The 19,040-nt window shown below is 37.8% G+C and overlaps 1 protein-coding gene across 1 annotated transcript in view; it reads left to right on the top strand.

Annotated features, from left to right (window-relative positions):
- The window catches only part of ssh (Protein phosphatase Slingshot), a 242,807-nt gene that overhangs the window by 143,650 nt on the left and 80,117 nt on the right, over window positions 1–19,040 (top strand). The gene's annotated exons all lie outside the window — the stretch shown is intronic.

Consider the following 19,040-nt stretch of genomic DNA (forward strand, 5'->3'; position numbering starts at 1 on the left):
CACTATCTTTCATGATAATGAAAAATCTGTCAAGATGCATGAAGGGCTTCTTTCACATTTTTTACTCTCAAAGTTCTGAGGATTTTATCGGCTTCTTACTTTCATTGTGTATTGAATTTAACTCTTGTTCCTCAGTTAAGTTTTCATTTGACACAGGTACTGAATGAAGTTCAATCATTAATATCTTCGTTACTGACATCCAAGTTTAATTCATTCATTAGGCTAATTATTTCATCTGATAGTTCCCGGAATTTATGTTGAATATACAAAGTCGCTTATCATTGTTTCTAGAATTCTTTCACTTCAGGACGCTTTTGTTTCAGCCGATGAGTCTCCTTTATTTTGTCATGTTGCATATACTATAGTTCTTTTAAATATCTCCTAATGTAGGCCCACCTTCCCTGCTAATTGAATCATTGAACTGTTCATTATTGTCCTCATAATATCGTTTAAACATAGCTATCATTCTTTGATCCATGGATTGTGTGAGGTAGGTAGTACTGGAACGAAAAAACATAACATTGATTTTTCAGGTGCCTTGTAATCTGCATTGAAATGCAGAGCAGATAATTTTTCTTATCCGTGTACAAAGCTTAAAGAAGTGATTCCAACCTTCAAAAACTGTTCAGAACCTCATACATTGAACTTTATCGGTTGTGAAAAGTTTCCTGCAAATAACAAGAATGATCCAGTTAAATAATACAAAGATTGTTTCATAAATCTTACTTTGCCGCCGCTGCGCAGTGAGCAACACTAAATCTCCTGAAACTGGAATTGGGACTGCGAAGGCTAAGAAAACTTTACACGACTTACTTTACATGAAATGCTTACTAGTAAGTTTCGAAATTCGATAGAGGCAGGATTGTTGCGTACCGAAATTGTAGATTATCGTTCTGTGATATCGCCGGTCGCACTGGTCGACATCCAATCACTGTCATGCAAATCTGAAATTAATGGATTGCTGAGGGTCATACTGAACGACAGGTAGGATCTCAACGCCCTCCCATGACTAACACCAGAGAGGGCAGGCATATTGTGAGGTCAGCCCCAAAAAACCGTACGACCACATCGCGGAGCAATAAGCCCTGTTCCCATTAGTGCATTGCGAATGCACGTAGCATCACTGGGAGAAACGCATATGCAGACGGACGACCGTTTACAGTATTGCTTTGTATTTACGCATCTGGAAATTTGATGGTCAATTGCATTTATTGCCACCAGACGTCTCTGTATTTAACTTATGAGATTTGGACTCTTAAGATACTAAAATTCAGTGTTATTGCAAATTTTTATTTCTGCCTATGATCTGTGAATGAAAATTTCTTTGCATTTCTAGAAGATTTAAATATTAATGAAATAATATATAATGAAAACTAAATTATTCATTTACTGCAAAACAAATAAAAAAAGTTAAAAACATTTAAAAATAGCTGTCACTTTAAAAAAACAGAGCATCCGTAAAAAAAGTTTCACGATATTTACACAAAATTTGCTATTTTTGTATACCGCTGACTGCTACGTGAGATTGTATATTTTTAAAATATGCCTAAATTTGAGGAGAAAGCAGGTTATATATAAAATTTTAACATCAGTTTCTTCAGTGTCGTAGTTGGATAATTTATTAGAAATCTCATTTCTTATAAAATGGACTGTATGCAGTTGTATTTTATGCATAATTCATAAAATATTGTCACATAGATGAAGAGATCATACAAATGAACAGGCAAGTACTTAAGTCTAAACTCAAAACTTTTTATTATTTGAAACTGAATGAAGAACTACTTATGATGAACATACTGGAACATTCCAGACTAGGAATGTTCTGGAACATTAAGAAAACAGATTAATAAGAAGGAAATTTACATAAAAACCAATTAGCAGGCATCCTGTCTTTGATAGGTTTCGAACCCAGGACCTTCGGGTTCCGAGCCCTGCGTCTTCTCCACTAAGCTATGAGGAGCTCAGTTGAAAGGAGCAATTTTTGCTACATTTCCCCTTTCTTAGGAAGAAGCAGCATCCCCCGGCGATCTGGTCTGGCTTCTTGTAATGGGTTTCTTGGAAATATTGGACTTTCTTTTCATCATCTAGTTGTACTTTGGGATCAAGATAGGGCTTCAATCTCAATATGTGAACAATGTATTCTGAATTCCGTCGTTTCGTATTTTGTTTTATACTTTCTACTTCGTCACTTCAGAGAGCTGTCGTATTATTCGATAAGGTCCAAAGTAATGTCTTGGGAGCTTTCCGGATAATCCAACCTTTGTACTGGAGTGAAGACCCAGACTAAAGGCCCGTTTCCACTGCTGCGTATGCGTTGCGGTGTCTATGCGTTTCTCCAATCAGCGATCGACTTCACTTTGATTCACATCTGCAATCCAGTCGATGTGCAGTGACGGATGACATACGGATCGAGTTCAACAATGTTCAACTTCTATCCGTATGTCTGCAGATGCATTGGGGGTGACGTGGTAAAAAAGGAGCAATCAGGTGTAGTCACCAAAAATTAATGGTGGCAGAAGTAGCGATGAACGCTCCCTTAGAGAAAGAATTGCTAAAAAATGCTTATTTCTGAATTAACGTTATACAGTCAAAAGTCGATTCGGACATCCATAATCCAGAATGATCTATAATCCGGACCTCAAAGCTACAAACTTTTTGCGCATGCGTAGCATTGACGCATGCGCGTAAGACCTTTACGGCTGCCAATATGCGTGTGCGCATGCCCAAAATACGTTTATGCATGCGCGTTTAATGTAAAACGGACGGTATAAGCTAAGCTAAAATTATCTAATTGTCTATTTCAGTTAATGTTATACATTGCGTTGTCCCTTAATCTTCTAATTGGATCCGGCTTATTATTTTTTGCAGACTGTTAGAGCAATTTTATAAAAGTAAGCTTGAACTTTCGATTATATCAAAAGAATTTCCGATATATATTTACTAATATGTAAAGGATCTACAAAGCGAAAGTATGTTTCGGAGTCCATTAAATAAAAAGTGGAATTGCTGCAAAAAATGGATAAAGGCATATCCTTTGTTTATCTAACCATTCCGAAATCTGTTTATCAATTTCACGCTGCTCTGCGGCGGGGGGGGGGAGGCGTGCTCGGCGGCGGGCGCGCAATGAATCGGAAGTTGATCTGTCAGCACTATCCTTATCTTCAGGGCATATGTTTTTATTTTATTTGGCTTATAATTCCTTACTAAATGTAGTATTTCATCTCGATGTACTCCATCTTTGATATGATTTAAATCAAATTCCTCGTCATTATAATTCGCTTCCGATAGCGAAGAAAGTAAAGTAAACAAATAAATATTAAGCTTTTTTTTCATAAATTTTGATACCCTTTAGATCATAATTGTTCTTTATTTCATAGATTACGGTTTCATATTTTTAATTTTATAATTTCTGCATGCCATCTTACCAGATTTAAACTGATGATCTATAATCCGGAAGAATGGATAATCTGGAATCGCTGAAGTCCCGACGAGTCCAGATTAACGACTTTTGACTGTAGTGAGAAATCTGCGTGCTGAAAAAGACAGCAATCAGCTGAATTTAGTTAAAAAAGATAAGAAAAATAAGATAACTGCAACTATAGTACTTGTTCGCAGATAAAATCAGGCATTCAAGAAAATCAGTGACAAAAATTATAATTCCAAGTACATGAAATAGCAAAATTTGTCCTGACAATTATTTCCTAGTTCTGCATACTCATTTACCTTTAATGAAAGTGAATGTCTGACTATATCAAACTGCTATAGCAAATTAGATATGATTAAAATATTTGTTATTTTTTTCTTTTGAAACAGGTAAAAACTAAAAACGTTAATTATAAATTAAATTTGATAGCCTTTTAAATATTGCAGTGCATTAAAGAGTATGTTAAATTTGTATTTCCCTTTATAAATATATCTTATTGGCTAACATATATTTGTAAGCACATGAAATATATTTTTAGCAGCCCGTTTAACTTCAATCGGAACGCCTCTTTAAAAGATAATGTTTTTGTAAAAAATGTACTAGAAGCTGAAGAACAAACTCTGGTGGTGAATTTTTCAGACGATAGCACACTGAAATAGTACCAAAAAATTTAGTTCTAAGAATTGATTTACTTGATGGTGCATATAAGCCAAAATATGCATACAAGTCCTGTGTGATGCTAGCTTAGTGGTAAAGCTGATGGTAATAATGTTTACTTTTGGGAGGTCGTGAGTTCGAATCCCATATGCTTTTTGCACCCTGTCTGCAACTTTCTCAGCTTTTTGTTCTAATTTGATTCTATATTCGTGTTTTATAATTTATTTCTGTTATTATATGCGTTAAATATATTGTTTTATTTATGCTGTTATTTATTTAAATTTCACCCTGCAAAAAAGTTTGAAAATTATATAGTACTAATTTAAAGCATACCCTGTACATATATATTTGAATTTAAAAAACATTCTCTATTTGTAAAAAGCAAATTTAAAGTTAATTAAATTTAGATGAAATTTAATGCAAATAAATAAATGATTAATTATTGCTGTGAACTAATCTACAATATCATTTAAATTCTGAGAGCATATCTAAATCAAGTGCAAGTATCAAAATCCATGAATAAATATATAATTCCAAAAATTTATTAATCCTAAAAAATTTATAAATATGCATAAGTGATTCACTTAAATATGCGTTATAAATATGCGTAATATGCGTTATAAATATGCATAAGTGATTCACATAAGTGAATCAGTGTATCTTTCTTCAACAAGTCTTGCAGGGGCTTTGCGATATCCGCGAAATTTTTAATAAATCGTAGGTAGAAGAACACAAGCCCAGAAAACTTCGAACATCCCTGTTATTTTGCGGAGCAGGGAACTTTGTTACAGCCCTTACCTTTTATGGATTGGGATATATCCTATGTTGATCGACTAAGTGTCCCAGTATAGTCAGCTTCTTTTTGCCGAATGAATATTTCGTGAAATTTAGCGTCAGTCCTGTTCTTTGCATACATTTCAGTATTTCCCTCAAATGCTTTTGGTGTTCTTTGAAATTAGGTGCCTACGCAATTATGTCGTCGAGGTATCAAAGGCAAATATTCCATTTGAGGCCTCTTAGTACCGTGTCCATCATCCGTTCGAATGTGGCTGGAGTATTGCATAATCCTCAAGGCATGACTTAAAATTCATAGAGACCATCTGGAGTGACAAAAGCTCTCTTTTCTCTGTCTTTATCATCAACCTCTATTTGCCAGTAGCCTGACTTCAGATCCATCATAGAGAAAATTTTTGCACCAACCAGGCAGTCCAAAGTATCATCAATGCGAGGTAAAGGATAGACGTCCTTTTTGGTTACCTTGTTCAATTTTCTGTAATTGGCACAAAAACGCCATTCACCGTTTTCTTCTTCATAAGCACTACTGGAGATGACCATGGACTGTCTGACGGTTGTATCACGTTTTCTTTTAGCATTCTTAGCACTTCGTCTGCAATCACACGCCTCTCATTGGCTAACACACGGCATGGCCTTTGTTTGATTGGTGCACTCTCACCTGTATCAATTTTGTGCTTCACCGCATTGCATCGGGATTTTCTCGCAATACTGTTAAAGTCAGAAATGTGACTTAATTCATCAGTACAGCGCTGTCCAACTTATCATAGCCCGCGGGCCATATTTTCTTCACCAAACATTTCGGGGGCCAAGAAGGTTGATAAATGAAAAATCAGTTTATGTTAATTAAAAAAAAATATTTTATTTATACTAAAAAGAAAACTTTAAAATATTCGTAATATATTAATGAGAACATTGTGGCCGTAATTGTTTAGCAACAATATCTTTTATGTCCACATTAATATTTGTTGTGGCAAGTCTAATTATGTCTTCAAGAGCGGAATCTTTCAAACCGTTTCTATATTTTGACTTTATATATTTCATATCGGAGTATGCACGCTGGCAGATATATGTACTACCGAACATTGATACAATTTGAAGTCCAAAATCTCTCAATTTTGGATATTTCTCTTTGTCTAAAAATTTGAATATTTCTATTCCAGTTACTCCGCAAGATGTAAAAAATGGATCAGCCTGCAGGTCGCATAATTCTATTTGATATTTAAGATCAACGGAGTTGATAAATATTAATTGTATCACGGTTTAAGATCATCAAATTGAGAAAATCTTTCATTGAAATGTGTAATTAGCATATCCAATTTTGGTAGAAATATTTTAAAATTCGCTTCTATATTACATTCCTTCATTTCTTCATAGATCTCTTTTCAAGATTCAAAATTAAATAAATTATTTTGCTCCAAATTAAACCTTAAGAATTTAAATTTGTTTCTAAATCCAGTAACATGTTTATAAAGGCAACACATATTTTGATCTTGTCCTTGCAAGGATTTATTCAAAATATATAAATAATTTCTAATGTTCGTTAGGAAAGCAAGTGAATAAATAAAATTTTTATCAACTGAATTTGTTGTTAAATTTTAATCGACGGCAATTTTTGTGAGAAAAAGATGAACTTCTTTTCGAAGTGTAAAGAATCTCCTCAAGCACTTTCCAGCACTTAACCAACGAACGTTACTATGTAAAAGCAGATCTCCATACTCAGTTTCCCATTCATCCAAAAATGTTTTAAATTTTCGGTGTGTAAGAGAACGATTTCCGCCGCGAATTAAATTAATAATTTTGCAAACCTTGTCCATTACGTCTTTTAGTTGTAGGGATAAACCACATAATGCCTCCTGATGGATAATAGTGTAGCATACGACATGTTATTCCTTCTTTTAGCAAAAATGCCCGCGAGCCCCATATTTTTGCCCGTCATAGCTCTAGCACCGTCGGTTACAATAGCAGTGCACTTGTCAAATCTGCCATACTGCTCTACTGAACATTTTAATTGTTTGTAAATATCTTCACCTTTTGTTGTTCCGTTGAATAATTATACTTTTCATTTACAGTTCTTATAAAGATAAGCATTTGACTTGAATCAGAAATGTCTGTGCTTTCATCCAATGCTACCGAAAAATAGCAGCAACTATTGATTAGGTTTTCTAATTTATTAGTGACATGCATGCTAATCTCGTTTACAGGTCGGCTTACAGTCTGGTAAGAAAGTGATACTGTTTGAAATTTTCTTACCATTTCGTTGTCATTAAATGCTTGAGCCATTTTATGACACATTTTTTAATGAATTCTCCATCCAAAAATGGCTTCTTTGCCTTTACTATTTCTAAAGAAACTTCAAACGGTGCAGCTACAGATGCTTCTTGAAATTTTGATTTTTGATTAAAATAAATTGTTTGATGATCCAGCTGCGTTTTCATTTTTTTCACTAGTGGTATTTTCATGTCTCTATGTCATGTACGAATGATACTTTTTTGATGCGTGGAAAGATAATGGCGCTTCAAATTATATTCTTTACACACAATTATGATTTGTAAACATTCCAAACACTGTGGTTTACCATTTTTGTTCAGAATTAATAAATAATCTATCTCCCAGCGATCTTGAAATTCTCGATTTTCGAGGTCTATTTTTCTTTTATTAATAGCACTCATATTCAATAATTATTTTAATTAATAAATAAATATGAAATTAAGTTAATATTGTAACACAGTCACCCCTCAACAAATCCTAGACAAGACGGCACTCGCACGATTGCATGAATCAACCAAATAGCGCAGGGTAGTGTGCGCATCACGTATGCGCCAACCATAGATAAACAACAACCAACCACAAATATAATATGTGGCGCCAACGTTGAACCAACCATCATCAGACGTTAAACGGATTGCTGCTGTATTCAGCCAGGGTAAGTGAAATTACGCAAACTAAATAGTACCTACTTTAAATTCAAATTAGATTTAAATTTTCACATAGTAAAATGATTTTAATATTAATAATAATAATTTAGTAACATAAATTTATTCATAGTAAAATGAACTCGCGGGCCGTAAAAATAATTTGGTGGGCAGTATACGGCCAGTGGGCCGCCAGTTGGACAGCCCTGATCTACTCAATAGCTCGTCTTTTTCAGGATTGGTCATATCAGTGTCGAAAATTTCTTCTTAAGTTTTCTTGAAATAACCTTTTCTCGGACCTATGTCCCTTGGAACCATCTGGAGCCTGACCACTTAAGGAGCAAATAGCATTGTTTTTTATGGTCGTTAAATAGCCAACATTCATCCCTTTCGGTATCAGTTGGGTTCGTCGAGAACAATTAGCTACCCATAATTTACCACAACCATCCTCTATATAATTAAAACTGGTATCGATAGTTCTTTTTCGTACGTCAGAAATCTATTTCCAACAATTATAGATCCATCTGCTTCCCGTAGTTCTGAATTCAGGGCATATATTCGCCTTGTGGTGTTTGCTTCAATTAAATGCGGTTGCGGCAAACTAGGAGGACTCTGACTTATTTAGATATTCATTGTCTGGAAGGATTTCTGCAAGTTGAAGTTCTTGATTATAAAGGCATCGGTGGGACAGAAAAAGTTCCATCCAAGTAATTATTTGTTGACTACATTCAGGAAACACAAGGAATTCAAACGGCCTCTTAGTCCCATTCAAATCAACTTTTAATTCACAGCGTCCCGAGGCGACTACAGGTTTACCATAGGCAGTTTTCAATATAGATCCATTGTCAGTAAACATAGGAGCATTCAGCTGTCGACACGTAACTCTTCGGATATGGCGGAATAATCGGCACCCGAATCAACAAGGGCTTTCACACACTGTCCGTTCACGGTGAGAAAAGTGGCATTCTTTTCCAACTTGACTGTGCTGTACATCGGAATATTTTCTTCCAACTGCGGCCTCACCTCCTGTACAGGTCGCTTGAGCTAGTTTTCCTCATTGGTTTGGCGTGGGAAACGGCTGGAGCGGCGTACTGGTGACTGCGATTGTCGGCGGTTAAGAGAGCGTCGCGGATAAGGTGAACTACTCCTTATTCGGGAAGAAGTAGGTTGTGCATATTCGTTCGTCGAAGCTGTATGTAGAGTCAGTATCCCTGTTCCTTCGAGGGTTGGACGTCTTTGCTGCTCTTGCATTTTCGGAAATCTGGCGTCTCTCGCTTCAGTACCTCAGAACATGTCTTGGGCTTCCGCAATGAAAACTTAGAGGCACATTATCATTAGTCCTCCATAGATCTGTCCTAAATTGTTGAGTAGTTCTCTGGCTGGCTTCACGTTTTGGCTGTGGCCTAACTGGAAGTCTACTTTGGGTAGTGTTTTTGCTTCTCCCTGCTCGTGCGAGTGGTGCCAGCGCCTCCATAACCTCTTCTCAGACCACAGATGATATGTCATTCGGTGTTACTTGTTCTATTTCCGTGTAGCCCTGAACTTGCGGCAGGACCATCTGAAGCTGTTCCCTGACGATGGTGGGCACTATAGAGCTTAGTTCACCGGCGTTTGCATCGGCCGACACCGCGGAGACATTAGGTAGCCTCTGGAATCGTGGTCGGACGATACATTTTCGTTGAGGACCTGGTACAAGTCCTCAGCAATACCTTTCATGAGATGCACCACTTTCTCGTCTTCAGACATATGGATGGTCTTGCTTTTCGGCAGAGAACTAGAACATCTTGAATGTAAGCTTCAGACATCTCATCGATTTACTGCGCACATGTGAGTAGTAATCGTTCAGCTTGGCGCTTTACGTCAGCTGCATGGGAAAATGTGTTCTTAAAAGCATTCCTGAAAACAGTCCAACTACACTGGTTATCATAAATTAAGGAAAAATTACAAAAATAGCGATAACTCCCTCAAAAATAAGCCAAACCGCGTAAAATTTTAATATGTTGCTAAGTAAGAGTAGCTGAGTAAAACTGCGATATGCAAATTAGTGGCGCTGCTTTCGAAATACGTCATCTGCGTGGCGCATAAAAGTCCATGTTTGAGAGCAAGCCCACATACTTCTTATTCGGATTTCTGATGCTTCCCACATGCTTCTTATTCGGATTTCTTATCTCAGATTTCTGATGTCACTGTGACAATGACATCAGAAATCTGAGGTAGCCAATTCGTAACAATGACCTCTAGGCATCATTTGCCTGCAGAACTGCGATGGAGAGCCATTGGGAGACTAGAGGACATCAGAAATCTGAGGTAGCCAATTCGTAACAATGACCTCTAGGCATCATTTGCCTGCAGAACTGCGATGGAGAGCCATTGGGAGACTAGAGGCAGGACAAAGTCAAACAGAAGTGGCCAGATGGCTAAATGTGAGTCCTTTCTGTGGTTCATAGACTTTGGAGGCAATTTCAAACCACAGATTCGGCATCTAGGAGGTTCAGCCAAGGACGGCCAACTGCTACGACGAGCGCCTATGACCGATATTTGACATTATGTGCACGCAGGAATAGAACCGCTACTCTGACTCTTCTTAGATCCTTCCTTGCTGCAGCCACCGGAAGGTTCGTGTCAACGTCAACTGTGCGTAGAAGGCTTCACGAAGGTGGTCTGTATGCGAGGCGACCAGCCATTTGTATGCCGCTCGCTTCACGGCATAGGAGGGACTGTTTTCAGTGGGCACGACAGCATGTTGTCCACTGGACTCCTGATCAATGGAGGGCGGTTCTCTTTACGGATGAGTCCAGGTTTAGTCTAGAAAGCGATAATAGGCGTTATTTGATATGGAGAGAACCTAAAACCCATTATCATCCGTCAAACATCCTTGAAAGTGATGCATACGGAAGAGGCAGTGTCTGTGTTTGGGTTGGCATCTTTTTGGGTGGACGTACATACCTCCGTGGATTTCCAAGGGGAACCGTGAATGCCCAGATTTATAGAGATGACATCCTTGATTTTTATGTGCGCCCATATGCCGAGGCAATAGGTGATGCTTTCCTGTTACAGGACGACAACGCAAGACCACACAGGGCTCGCATCGTAGATGATTATCTTCAACAGGAAACAATTATGCTCATGGAGTGGCCAGCTAGATCCTCGGACTTGAATCATATCGAGCACATTTGGGATGCTTTAGGGAGACGTCTAGCTGCTCTCAATCCGCCCCCTCAGACCCTTGTCTCGCTTGCAACTGCTTTGCAAGAGCAATGGCTCTCACTTCCTATGAAACTGATAGACCGCATAATTGAAAGCATCACGCATCGCAGTATGTGCTGTATTGCTTCTAGAGGCGATCATATTCCATATTGAAGGTACTTTTCCTATAGCAAACTGACACCTTCGATTTGTTCATTTTATGCATGTGCTAATTTCTATACTACCATATTTGTCTGGTAATTTCTTTTTATGTTATTTGATACCTTACTATGTGTTGTATACTGTGGGTAAGTTTCATTAAATTCTACATGTAACTTTTTCAGTAATCGTGATTTTTCCTTAATTTATGATAACCAGTGTAGTAAATGTGTCTTCATTATTATCGAACCACTGCCGAGCGTTTCCGGCGAGGTAAAAAAATGACATACATATTTGAGACAGACACATTTGATCATCCCAGTGGTTAGAATTGGCGATCCTTGAGCCATCTATTAGTATCTTCTTGGCTGTCCCCGGTGAATATACACGGGCTTCTGAGTAATTAGCACGTCAGGATTGGTATTGGTGCGATATTACTCGAAGCGAAACTAGCTCTTGCTGGAGGATTCTGCTCGGTTTCCTTCTCAACCATCTTTCTCGATCTTTTACGCGAATCCTGTAAGAGCACAAATTCAGGAGGAATTCCTCGAATCCGCAGGCTTTGGCATAACTCTGCCGTAGTAAGAGTGGTACCCGGCTCCGCCACCAAACTTTCGCGTAGGTGATAGGATCGTACAAATGAACAGGCAAGTACTCAGGTCTAAACTCAAGACTTTTTATTATTTCGAACTGAATGAAGAACTACTTATATACAGCTGATGAACGTACTGGAACATTCCAAATTGATAATGTTCTGGACCATAAAAAAAAACAGATTAATAAGAAGGAAATTTACATAAAAACCAATTATCATGCATCCTGCCTTTGATAGGTTTCGAACCCGGGACCTTCGGGTTTCGAGCCCTGCGTTTTCTTCACTAAGCTATGAGAAGCTCAGTCGAAAGCAGCAATTTTGGCAGCAAATATTTTAAATTTATAAATTTTAAACTTATACCTCTTTTCTATAGAAGAAGCGCTTTAGTTGGACAGGGCTAAATTTTAAAGCAATTATAATAATATATTTTTTAATATTTAATTAAAATTTTACAGTATTAATAGTGTTTCCTGTTAATTAGTAGTGAACGTTTAGAAGTGGAAACATCCCAAAATCTCAGCACAGGTATCTGTATTCACATAGAATTGAGACAATATATATTGTTACGAATAAATATAATACGAATATAATATGAATGTATTATATTATAACTTTTTAAAATAAATTCTTTCGGTAAAAATTTAAATAAATAAGAGCATAAATAAAACATTATATTTAATGCACATAATAATAGAAATAAATTATAAAACACAAATATAGATCAAATTGGAACAGAGCTAAGAAAGTTGCAAACAGAGTGTAGAAAAGAGTATGGGATTCGAACTCACGACCCTAAATGTTAAATCCTGCTACCGTCAGCTTTACCACTAAGCTATCGTCACACGCACATGATCAGCAATTAAAATTAGTTTTAAAAATTCATTTACTTGATGATATATGTATATCATCAAATGAATTTTTAATACTAATTTTTTTGTCTTATTTTAGTGAGCTGTCGTCTAAAAAATTCACCAGAATTTGTTCTTTAGCTTCTAATGCATTTCTTAAGAAATCATAATTTTAAAGTGGCATTCCGATTGAAGTTAGACGGACTGCTAAAAATATATTCCAAGTGAAAGATGTGCTTACAAATATGTGTTGCCGAAAAGGTATGTTCATAAATAGAGAAATATAAATTTAACATACTTTTAATGCAGTAGAATATTTAAAAGGCTATCGTATTTAATTTATAAATAACGTTATTAGTTTTTACCTGTTTGAAACGAAAAAAAAGTCTTTTAATCCTTAATCTGATTTGCTATAGCAGTTGATATAGTCGGACGTTCATTTTCATTAAGAGTAAATATGTATACAGAACTAGGAAATAATTGTCAGGATAAATGTTTCATGGACTGTTTCATGGACTTGGAATTATATTTTTTGTACCTGATTTTCTTGACAGTAATCACTGCTCTCTACGAACTAGTACTGTAGTTGCAATTATCTTATTTTTCTTTTTCTGACTAAATTCAGTTGATTGCTGTCTTTCTCAGTACGCAGATTTCTCGTTATAATGTCAGAAATACAGTGGATGGACAAAAATATGGAAACACCTTGTCAAATGCATGTTTGAAAAGAAAAATTGTTTATAATGAAATATGTAGGTGGCGCTGCCGTTTTTGACTACTGACGCCACCTATACAACTTTGTAAATGTGCTAAACAGTTCAGTTGTTGTCGGAGTACTGTTATGTGAGGTTGTCATTGCATTATGTCAGAGTTAACAGACTTCGAACGTGGGCAAATTGTTGGAGCACGTACGGCAGATGCTTCCGTAAGCAAGGTAGCCGAGGTGTTTAGTGTTTCAAGAGGTACTGTATCGGAGATTTATTCCGCATATTTGAAAAGCGGAAAAACATCATCTGCTAAATCACAGCGCGGACGAAAGTGTGTCCTGAGTGATCGTGACAGACGATCATTAAGGGCAATTGTGACGAAAAATAAGAAGACCACAGCTGCAAAAGTTACTGCTGAAATGAATGTTGTGTTACCGAGCCCTGTGAGTACCAAAACAATTAGAAGGGAGCTTCATAAACAGGGAATTGATGGCCGTGCTGCAATTGAGAAGCCACTCATCAGTGATGCTAATGCCCGTAACAGGAAAAGATGGTGTTTAAGTCATAAAGCCTGGACTATAGAGCAGTGAAAGCAAGTAATATGGTCTGACGAGTCTTCTTTCACATTGTTTCCCACTTCTGGCCGAGTTTACGTCTGGAGAACGCCATCTCAAGCCTATAATACAGACTGCTTGTTGCCAAGAGTGAAACATGGCGGGGGTTCTGTTATGGTTTGTTCAGCCATATCGTGGTCCTCTGCTAGCCCCATGATAACTGTGTCAGGGCACATGACTGCCAAGACTTATGTGAACATTTTGGCCGATCAAGTTCATCCCATGGTACAAACTTTGTTCCCCGATGGTGATGGTGTCTTCCAAGACGACAAAGCCCCTGTTCACACACCTCACATTGTCCAAGACTGGTTTTCTGAGCACAAGGATGAGTTGTCCCATCTTCCCTGGCCACCACAGTCACCAGACCTGAATATTATCGAGCCTTTGTGGTCTACATTGGAACAGAAAGTGCGTTCTCGTTATCCACCGCCAACATCGTTATCTGAACTTGCCACCGTTTTGCAGGAAGAATGGTATAATATTCCCTTGGCAAACATACAGGAACTGTATTTATCCATTCCGAGAAGACTGCAAGCTGTTTTGGATGCCAACGGGTTTCCTACACCATATTAAGCAAAGAAACATGTTTTTTTAAAGGTGTTTCCATATTTTTGTCCAACCCCTGTAAGTATATTTAGTAAAACATTCTTTCCATGATCCAGCGTTCATCGCGAAATCTGTCGCCATTAATTGTTGGTGACTACATCTGACTGCTCCTTTTTACTTCGTTGTACGAAGTAAAAGGAAGTATTTTACGACATGATCTCATCGTTTCCGCAGACATACGGCTAGAATTTGAACATCGTTGAACTTCATCCTTACGTCGTCCGTCATCGCACACCGACCGGATTGCGGATGTCAGTCAAAGTGAATTCGCTTGCTGATTGGAGGAATGTATACGCAGTAGTCGAAATGGGCCTTTAGTCAGCAAATGAACATATTTGCAGCATAGAGAGAGACGGCGACACTCTGGTGCGCCAAATGACAAACCTGGGTACAGAAGTGGCACGATGTCGCCTTTTCAAACGAGTCCCGGTTCTACATGCAGTATTCTGATGGCCGTATACGTGTCGAGAGTGTCTGAGGAGACCGTACGTCGCCTGCTTGCTTTCGGTATCGGGATAGAGGCCAGCCATTGGGTACACGACATGCACGTCTCTAGTTCGGATCGACGGTAATTTGAACGCAGATGGGTACATTTTTTACATGGTAAGTCAAGTGATTGTGCCCTATCTTCGAGGCCCCTAAACACCATGTTCCAAATCTAGTCATGGGTTGCTGAGAGACTGGCCCGCCACCCCTCTCCAGCTAATACGGTTGATGAAGAGTGGCATAGACTTGAAGCAGCATGGAATGAGTTGCGCATTTCGACTCCATGCCTAATGGGGTAAAGGCCGTTTTAGCTGCCCAGGGTTGGCAGCTGTTTCTACTAATTTCGCACTCTGTGAACCTCCAAAATGCTTACAAATTTAATAATTTTGTCTTCATGCCATACTGTTTACGTGCTGTTATGATGAAATTGTAGGCTCCCTCTTCTGAACTGTTTACGTGCAATAAATACCTTTTTTGTATTTGCTTTCCTTCATGGTGTCGAAATTTTAATGGCTAGCAGTGTAGTTTCTGTTATTAAAAGCTCTGTTGTATACTCTTAGTAGGTAATTATTTCCCAAGACACTGTATTAAACTACATTCTACTTTATTATATACAAAAGATATCATCCCCACTTACACACGTATTCTACAAATCTCGCATTCCAGTCTCAGTTCTGGTTTACAACTACTTCGCGCGCTTGCGATGCTTGGTGCTTCATCAGCTTTTAGTCCAATTATGATTTAAGTTCTCGATACACCACATCCCTCCCCCTTTATCACTACTGCAGTCTGTATGGGGAACGTCGAATTCTACTGGACCGACACAAAGGTTGTGGCATAGCAGGTTTCTTTGGTAACCTGGTTATTTCAACAGCAGGTCGGTGCTGAATCATCTGGTACAACCTGGGTCTGGGAAGACGACACAGACTCATTTACCTGGTGGCTGTTATCTTTGGATGGTTCTGGGACTACACTCTTATCAGGAATTTGGAAAATCACGAGAGCTGGACGTGGACGTATGAACCCCGCATCTATTACGGTTTCTCCATCACGGATCTGATCGATAGATATATCGTCGCCATAGCTGATCATCTATCTACATTTATGGTGAAATGAAGCTGCCCATTCTTGAATTAGAGGGTTCTAAATCTCCATCGTCTGTCACTTTGGGGATAATTTCTTGTTGCCGCTTTATCGCCAACTCTAAATTCCTCGGTTTACAAACTCGTAGGTTTTTTTTCGAATTCTGTCTTCCACCCTCCTTTTGAGATCTGGTCTCGTTAAATCTATTCTTGTTCAAATTTCCCTCTTCAGCATTAGCATTCCAGGGCTCTGTAGAGTAGTTAAATTTGAAGCTTTTCTATATTGCATAAAATATGTACTGAATTTCTGTCTCAAAGTTCCCGGATAATTTTACATTGTTCTTAAAGATTGTTTTACTGTAAACACATACCGTTCTACCTGCCAATTACTAGATGATTTAAATGTAGTTTTGTGCTTGATTCCGTTACTCTGCAAAAATATCTTAACTCATGTGAAGTGAATTGTGGCCCGTTATCACTAACTAACAACATTGGTAATCCGAATCGTGCAAAAAAGTCCCGTAAACATTCTATTGTTTTGAAAGTCGAGCTTGATTTCATTGGATAGGCCTCTAGCCATTTTGAATGACCATCGACGATTATCAAAAACATATGCTCAAAAATAGGTCCTGCATAATCGATATGAATACGTTCCAATTGGAGCGCTCGAGTACTCCCAATGATGAACTTTATCTTAGGAGGATCTATTTTATGTTTTACACATTCAGCAGCATGTTTTTAGAAGTGTGTTAGATATCTTTATTTGTACCATTCCAAAGTACGTAAGATCTGGCAATTGCTTTCATCTTTGCAGTTCCTAAATGTCCGTGGTGCAACTCTTTCAAAACATTCTCACGGTATCGTTTTGGAATACAAACGCGTTGACCATACATTATACAGCCATCTTGGAGACTATACTCCATCTCCCTTCCTTTTAATTCACCGCCGCTTTGAAGAATTCGCAGGAGAGGACTGAGTTCTGCATCAGTTTCAGTTTCTCTTTAGGCAAATCACTGGCAGTGATTGGAAGAGTTTCAATCTGTTGTAACTGAAAAATAGTTGTATCATCCTGAACAGACAGTTGCTCTGAGTTCGTCGGCAATCTTGATAGAAAGTCAGCAATACCATGCTCGTTTGTTTTACGGTAAATAATGTCGAATTGGAATGACTGTAAAGCCAAAGCGTAATGCAGGAATCTTGTTGCTGCCAAAACTGGTGTGCCTTTCTTTAAGCAGAAAATTGCAACAAGCGTTTTATGATCTGTAATTAATGCAAATTTACTGCCTTTTAAGTACAGAATTTTTTTTTTTTTTTTTTAATTTTTCCAAATGATTAAAAAAGCTTCTTTATCGGTTTGAGAATATTTTTTCTCCGTTTCAGTCAGTGTTCTAGAAGCATATGCAATTGGCCTCTCTGTTCCATCAGGAAGTTTGTGAGAAAGTACCGCACCTAACCCTTTTGGTGACACATCAGTTGCCAATGTTAAGGGCAATCTTGGATGCATCAGAACTTTTTGTCAACACAATTCTTTTTTCCTGAAAATCCTTCGTCCTTTCTTAGTTAGATGGTATAAAGGATTTGCGATTGTCGCTAATTTAGAGCAAAATTTTCTATAAAAATTAACCAATCCCAAAATACTGTGAATTTCCTGGACATTCCTGGGTCTCGGGGCTTTTGCAATGGCTGATATTTTTTCATCAGTTATGCAACATCAATTTTATGACCTAAAAATTGTATCTCATCCTGAAAAAATTTACTTTTCTCTAAATTTAATTTTAGTCCATGAGTTTTACATTTCTCGAAGAAATTATTTAAAGTATTTAAATGTGCCTCATCATCCGCCCCTGTTATCCGCGCATCATCCATTAAGACCTTACACCCTTCCATTCCGTGAAATAGTCCGTCTACGTAACGTTGCCAGATTGCCGGCGCTGCAATTAGCCCGAACATTAATCTCTTACACTTATATAATCCCTTCTGTGTGTTTATTGTTAGCAATTTTTGAGTCTCCGGTGTACTTTCATTTGTAAATAAGCTTGTTTAAACCAATTTTTGAAAAATGCTTTCTCCCGCTCAAACATGAAAATATTTCCTCTATGGTCGGCCAAGTGTGTTGATGTGTAACAATATTTGGGTTTACTGTCACCGAATAGTTGGCACACAGTCGTATAGAGCCATCCGGCTTAACTACTGGTACTGCCGGAGTTGCCCATTCCGATTGTTTCAACCTTTTCGATTATACCCTCTTTTTTTTCAAGCGATGCATTTCTTCATCTATCCGGCTTTTTAACGCAATGGTACTTGCGTAGCTCAACAAAATTTTGGCGAAACATTTGGTTTTAAGTTGAACCTCATAGTTTTTTATCTCTCCTAATTTTCCGTCAAAAATCTCTTTATGTTGTTTCAATAATTTATTTAAACTACTCCTTTGAGAGACAGAAATTCATTTAATTGAGGTCTAATCTAATTTTATCTCTGAAAAACCATTATATTTTTCAAACTGAGCCGAAAGTTTCGAACTGTCCATTTGTGGAGTAATAACCGAAGTAAGTCTCTCCATTACAGCTCTACTCTGCTGTATTAACTCAGTTACAAGCTGCTCCATGGTGAGTCTCCGAAAGAAAAATAAAAGCTTTACCTCGAACAGTCTTCGGGGAAATCCCCTATTCCGAAAGCATTAAAACATGTCGCGAAGGCACATTTATTATTTTCAAAAGTCCTACATCCATCGTCGCCAGATTTTGTGTAGCCTTAGTTGGTAATTAGTTCACAAGACACTGTATTAAACTACATGTTACTTTATTATAGTCAAAAGATATCATCCTCATTTACACACGTATTCTATATCTCGTATTCCAGTCTTAGTTCTGGTTTACAACTACTTCGCCGCGCTTGCGATGCTTGGCGCTGCGCCGGCTGTTAGTCCGATTATGATTAAGTTCTCGATACACCACAGCAGCAAATAAGAC

This window comes from Stegodyphus dumicola, chromosome 6 (assembly GCF_044657685.1).
Source record: "Stegodyphus dumicola isolate Sdum_Otavi_A_Nest chromosome 6, ASM4465768v1".
NCBI classification, from domain to species: Eukaryota; Metazoa; Arthropoda; class Arachnida; order Araneae; family Eresidae; genus Stegodyphus; species Stegodyphus dumicola.